This window comes from Meleagris gallopavo, chromosome 1, assembly GCF_000146605.3.
Source record: "Meleagris gallopavo isolate NT-WF06-2002-E0010 breed Aviagen turkey brand Nicholas breeding stock chromosome 1, Turkey_5.1, whole genome shotgun sequence".
Classification (NCBI taxonomy): domain Eukaryota; kingdom Metazoa; phylum Chordata; class Aves; order Galliformes; family Phasianidae; genus Meleagris; species Meleagris gallopavo.
In genome coordinates this window covers 68,093,239-68,099,775 of record NC_015011.2, presented here as the reverse complement: position 1 = coordinate 68,099,775, position 6,537 = coordinate 68,093,239, and the positions used below count along the sequence as shown (strand labels likewise).

General features: G+C 37.6%; 1 protein-coding gene across 5 annotated transcripts in view; it reads right to left on the bottom strand.

Moving 5' to 3' along the window:
- The window catches only part of PPARA (peroxisome proliferator activated receptor alpha), a 40,623-nt gene that overhangs the window by 30,529 nt on the left and 3,557 nt on the right, over positions 1–6,537 (bottom strand). The window contains exons 2-4 of one of the 5 annotated variants that reach the window (XM_019617023.2): positions 6,433–6,533; positions 4,566–4,632; positions 3,709–3,807 (exon numbers count right to left, since the gene is read on the bottom strand). The gene's annotated coding sequence lies outside the window, so the exon portion shown is untranslated. Of the gene's footprint in view, positions 1–481; positions 606–3,708; positions 3,808–4,565; positions 4,633–6,432; positions 6,534–6,537 lie in introns of all 5 variants that reach the window. The other 4 variants (XM_031555375.1, XM_010716016.3, XM_010716035.3 and 1 more) reach the window with 4 other exon arrangements.

Sequence of the window (6,537 nt, the reverse complement as noted above, 5' to 3'; positions counted from 1 at the left end):
TATATACACACTACAGTTTGATTTCAGTGTTAGTTTTACATTTATTAAGATCTGTAGATCGCAGAAACTGTATGATGGATGCTTGAAGTTATGTCAGTACTTGAAGTATTCTACAGTTTCACAGGGTCCTTCATTCGTAATCACATACTCTATTAAGAAAAAGACAATTGGCTGTCCTTGAAATAGTGTTAAATAATCACATTGGCTATGGACTTCTGACTTGTAGGCAAAAATACTAGTTCTTAGAGGGATTGTAATAACAGTCTTCCCAAATAAAGCAAAGAGCTATTGTTTTGAAACAATGCTTAATAACCCCTCCCCCCCCCAAAAAAAAAAAGAGAGAGAAAAAAAAGCAAAAAGATGGATTCAAGTAAAGTTACTTAATGCAAGAAGGTGAAGGATGATTTGGATTCTCTAGCATATTATTTCAAGACTATTCCTTTTATCTTTAAGATAACACAAAGCTTTGACTGAATCTTACCTGTTCTTCAATCACAACCTGAGACTTGCTGTCTCCCCTTTTTAGGGCACCTGTCAGACACAGCTTCCTCACCTGGTAAACTCCCCAGTTTTGCCATCTCTGATTTCATCATACAGGCCCTATCCTGAAAAAATCAAAATAAAAAACCCACAACTTTGCATCTGTATGTGTAACTAGAGTAGCTCTCCTACAGATGCTTGGCATTCCTTTGAAAGGTACCTCTTTAAAAGGAAGCCTCATCTATAGCTTAGAGTTCCATCTTGGCTCGGTCTCCTTGTTTTGGTTCAGTACAAACGCCTAGTTACTTCGACATATAATGCTGCAGCTTCTGATTTAGATATCAGCAACACTAAAAAAGTCTTTTTGCCTCATGTAGATCTTTTCCACCTCCAACACTCTCCTCATCCCAAAATCTCAGATTTCAGTTTTTGGCTTTACACCAGCACGCTTAGCTTCAATGCTCTTTCAGCTGTCTTAGCCTTCTCTTTCACAAGCCATGTTAACCCACCCTCAAAACACCTCCTTCATCTGCTTGAGTCCTCCCGTCTTCTATCTCAGCTCCTGTAGTATCTGCACAGCTGCACTCTTCTCACCATCTGCAACCCCCTGCATGATTCGTTATCAAACATAACAGACCATGATTATTTGCTGGTTGAAAAGCTACAGTGAAATTCACATCTGTTTCTGGAAGAGATTCAAGAAGTTTGAATTTGCTTTCTTAGAGGAGAAGAACATCACTGTCTGTTTTCTGTGGTTTTATTTCATTGATAAACTTCACTCCCCTGCCCAGACATCTAGCAAGACATATCTGATAATCTAATTTCAACTTAGTAAGACTTTTATCCAATAGAAGAGACTGACCTTCATACAAAATATTACAGATTAAGTGATTAAGTCCCCTTTTTCTTTTGAAAGTTAATAGAGAAATCCCAGTGAGTTGGCTTTCATGCTCTTCTACCAGTAGGCATGTCTTCTATACACAGCATCCGGAGGCTGGTTTATTTATTCTTCAGGGTATTGATTTTACTCACTCCTTCAAAGTATTTTTACAGGCTTTCATCACTCAGTGATTACATTTAAATTTGAAACAAAAGCCAAAACCAACCAAACAACAACATCAAAAAACCCTGCTAAAAATAAACTAAATTTGATTTAATGGCACGCCACAACTCAGAGCACCTAGTTGCAATGAGAAACAAAATTCTTTCATTTCAGTTTTGTTCCAGTAATTTAGAAATTCCTGTCATAAGAAGTTTTTCTTCATGATCATTTTATCACAGAAACAAAGCCTACAACGAATTAACATTGCAGACTGAAGTCCTGTCAGCGGGTATGAATGCAATGGATCTACATTTTTTGGCAAATGGACATCAAGCACTTGTACTTCCAGGCTACTGACAAGTCAGATAGAGGGTATACTTGATTCACATGACTTCACAGTTCTAAATCAGGTCACTCACTACAGTACAGAGATCACAAGCCTCTCACTCCTGCGTGATCAAAAACGTCAAAATACAACCAATTATTTTCCTAACATCTAAGCTCTCCGTTGGCCCTTTGCAAGACATGAAAGGTATCTACCTACTGGTTTAACAGCACTGTATTCAGTGCAGTGTCACCACTGCTGCCTGCCTGCCACCACTCCCTTTTTTTTTTTTTTTTTAAATTAGGAAACAACTACATTACAGAAAGATGGAACAAAAACTATCGGACTAATGAAACGATCAGGATAAAAAAAAAATCTTGTTTATGAAGTCATATATATATATACTTTCATTACTTTGTAGCGTACTTCATGAGACATTTTAGCTGACTGATCAAACTTTGGATAATCAGCTATAGGGATACAGCATTTATAGCCTTCTGCAGAGTCAAACAGAAGTTTGGTGCTGCAAAATAAAGTTGCATTAAGGGTACGGCCAGCTAAGTAATCCAATAGCTCTCTGACATCAAAAGAATACCCCTGCCATCGCTCCCTGACACTGCCAGTCCTCCACCTTCCCTCTCCTTCATTTCCAACCCTGCAGTCCCAGCCTGCCCTTGTGTTGGCTCTCACACCCATCTGATCTCCCTGCCCACAGGTATAGCAGTAAATAAAACAAAGTCAAGAGTACAGGCTCGAGCAACACTGTTAGTGCTCTCTTTGACACCATTTTGGCCCATCTCAGCTTGGTGTTCTCCCAGATGAATGCTCAGGCAGGGTTAAGGGGACAGCAGAGGCCAAACAGTGAACTGTTCTCCATTGGCAATTCAGATGCAGCCACTCTGGTTTGGGAAGAAACCCAAGCTAGAGTGCAACCTTTCCACTTAGCTCTGAGAACAGTCCCTGTCATATTTTATTACCTAGTATAGACACAGCCTCAGTGAAACAATTTGGCTCCAGTAAAACATAAAAAACATAACATGGGAAAAATGTAAATAGACAGAGATAGCTGAACAGACTCACTAAAGGGCAGCAATGAGGAGGGACAGAACCACAGAGCCGACAGCAAAGGAGAGAAGCATGAGTGGGAGCATGACTGATCTTCAACAGCGATTGCCAGATCAGCTCCAGCCATGCCATGCAATCGCACTTCTTGCTGCAGGGCTCTCAGGAACAATAGAGAGGGGACACCCCATTCTATTCTTCTTCTTTCTTTTTTTTTTTTTTCCATACATACACACCAGGTAGAAGAGAAATAAAATGATTGATAGCAGCCAAATAAGCAATTCTATATTCTTAAAGGATAACTGCTATTGAAGAATTCTCACAGAATTTATTGTAGAGAAAATGCAATTCCCTGTAACCTTAGAATTATGGCAGAATGCTGAAAATCAGGTGCCCCAAACACACACCTAACAGTTCAACATTTAGCAGCTGTTTGAAAACATTGGCCTGTTTATGTACAGGCACTGTACATCTCTATGGAAGCACAGTACATAAGAAGTGCAGCTGCTGCCTTTTTCAGAAGCAGCATCCTGTGCTAAAAACTATTCTCATCTCACAGCTACCTCTTTTGTAAAGCTAATACTTGACTTATTTCTAGTTCATCTGGCCTGCATCTGTCTCTGCTCTGATGAGAATAAATAAGTAATTAAATAAAATAATATATTTTCAGGGGTAAAAAAAAACAGCTCAAAATTCTTACATGCTCTTCTCTTTGGGCAGCTACATGTAATATGAGCATTCACACTAAACCATTTTCAAATTTCAGACATGTACAGCTTAATAATATAAGTATACTCACAGAGCAAAATTCTCTGTAACTAGCCTGTCAGAATCAACAAGGGACAGAAACCTCCTCTTTATACGGCTCTCTTCTAGTGAAACTGCATCCACACAGCATCTTGCATTGACAAAAAAAACAAACAAACAAAAAAACAAACTCACCCAGAAAACCCCAGTAACACAGCACACTGACTCCAAACTGTATGTATCTACAGACTAAAAATGATTTGAAGATCCACTTTCAAACTTTTCCAACTATACTGACCAAGTATCAGTATCCAATATTCTGTGCATAACTATACCAGTTATTTTTTCATATTATTCTTAGAACTACTAACCTTCATGACAAATCTAGTTCTAGCCTTCATCAGAAACATAATGTTTACATTGGCAGTGTGTAGTTCCTGTTATCCTCCCCTGAAAACTGCCAACAATCCCACAGTATTCACTATGAACTGTGGGCTGAAATTTTGTTTTAATTTTCACAAGTGGGTAGATTTGTAGACGGTTGTAATGGAACATTCACCAGCTCCATGGCAAAGAATGCCATCAAGCACTGCCTGACAATAAACCAGGAGTCTCTAAATCAGCCTCTTTTGACAAAGCACTCACCATCTCCACATTTCCACCCTCAAATCCAAGTGGTTTCATACTATACTTTTCATTCTAACTATACTGAGAAACATTTTTCATAGGTGTTGAATGAAGATGTGAGAAGGTTTTGTTTTCTTCTCCATGAGCCCATAATGTTACTCTAATGCCATGTGCTTAGTAACATTCTTGCTGAATCTGTAACTAACAGGCAACTAGGAAGCGTCAACAGTAATAGTAGTCTTCACTTTCAAAGAGATTTTACTAATAGACAAAAGTTCTTACCATCTGGACACTCACATTCTGGTTTAAGTTCAGTGATTTCTTCTGTGAATTGTTTTATCAGTCATTTCTGGTAAATAATTAAAATAAAACAGGCATGTAGCAGTCTATGTGTTAAAAAAAAATGAACTACAATACAACTCTACATGAAGATTTAGAACTTTCTCAGACAGTGTCACTGTGCTAGATATGTAGATATATCCACCAAGAAGTAAACCCTCTTTCGAAGCCTTAATAGAGTAGTTTCAAATGACTTTTTTTTTTTAATCTAAATAACATTAGGACAGATAGCGACAGCATTTTTTCATGCAAAACACATCAAACTCTAAGCTACTCACAACACTAGATGCTCTCAGCTCTAATATATATATATATATATATATATATATACACACACACACACACATTTTGTTTGTTTGTTTGTTTGTTTTTTTACACATTTTAGATGAATAATTTATTCAGCCAGCAATTCACCGAACACCAGCTCTGATTCCCCTTTATATACTTACCAACAAACTGGACTATAGAGATATGAAAATACAAAATAGAAAAATATTGGACTAACTTATTTTCACATGCATTACAGCTGGCTGGAACCTTACAACTTCAGCAGCTGCTAAGAGCCAAGAAACTACTCTCAGTTTCTCAAGGCAGATTATTTTTTTTTGTTTGTTTTGTTTTTTTTTTTGACCAAGATGATTCTGCTATTAGGAAAGTTTAATAATAATTAATCTTTCCATTTATAAGTAAATTTACACAACTTAAATGGGGAGGTTGTGGCCCTGCATGTGGCAGGGGGGTTGGAGATTCATGATCCTTGAGGTCCCTTCCAACCCTGGCCATTCTGTGATTCTGTGAAAACCAAATATTGTTGTGCATCAGCAGTTCTAGAGAGGGACAGTTAACCTGCCAAATGCTTGCAAATATATCTCATGCTGTCAGCATTTCCACAGGTATGAGACAACTTGAATCTAAAATGATATATTTAGTGAATATAGCACAACAGAATGAACTATCCTCTTTGCTAGTTCTCATCTTTCAAACTGCAAAGTACAAACAAGTTTCCACAGCATGCATGTAGAGCACTTTAAAACACATCGAAGAAACACAGTGATGTAACAAGCCTAAATCAGGATTAGAAAACTGCTGAATAGTATTTTATAATTTGTAATAATCTATGCATAGAGAGCCCTACATTGGATACAGATTATACTTCACAGATATTTAAAATATATATGCAAGGCTCTTATAAATAAATACTGTTTCATAAGCAGAAACCATTAGAACTGGTATGAGGAAGCCCAATCACAATTGGCAACATCTCAATGCCACATGCAATCTGGTCAGACAGCAATCTGCCTATATCCATATAAAGTTTGACAAACATGCCAAATATCACACTTTTTAAGACAGAGCGATTTTCACTTTATTTTGAGTCCAGTGCTGATTTAGAGTCTAAGCTTACAGGATAAGTACTTTTTCATTCAGTGACTATTCAGCGTTCTCCTTCAAAGAAGAGTCGTTCAATATTTAACTTCATAGGCCTGGTCCTGAGAGATGCTGAACACTCTTAAACACTTCTAAAAATATTAAGAAGTCAGAATTCTTCTGGATAACGCCTTTACACACTTCCTTCTATGGAGAAGTTCAACACAGAAAATGGACACCACAGCATAAGGAAATCTTACTTATTCTGTTCTCCACGATCTTCCTTTTATCAACTGTTTGCACAACTTATTCAGATTTCTTTCTTGGTCAATTGACTATTGTTACATCAGTTACACCTTACAGATACACTTCCTCAAATGTTTTTTCTTCTCTAGTAGTTTGGGAACATTGCCCAAGTAGTTCAGCCCACATATTCACTTACCACTTCACGCAGCATCTTGCAAGGTTGAAACAGAAGCTGCTTTCCATAATCTGTTCCCTTTCCATTTCACGTGCACATTGGTGATAGCAAGTGGCTCTTCACTAA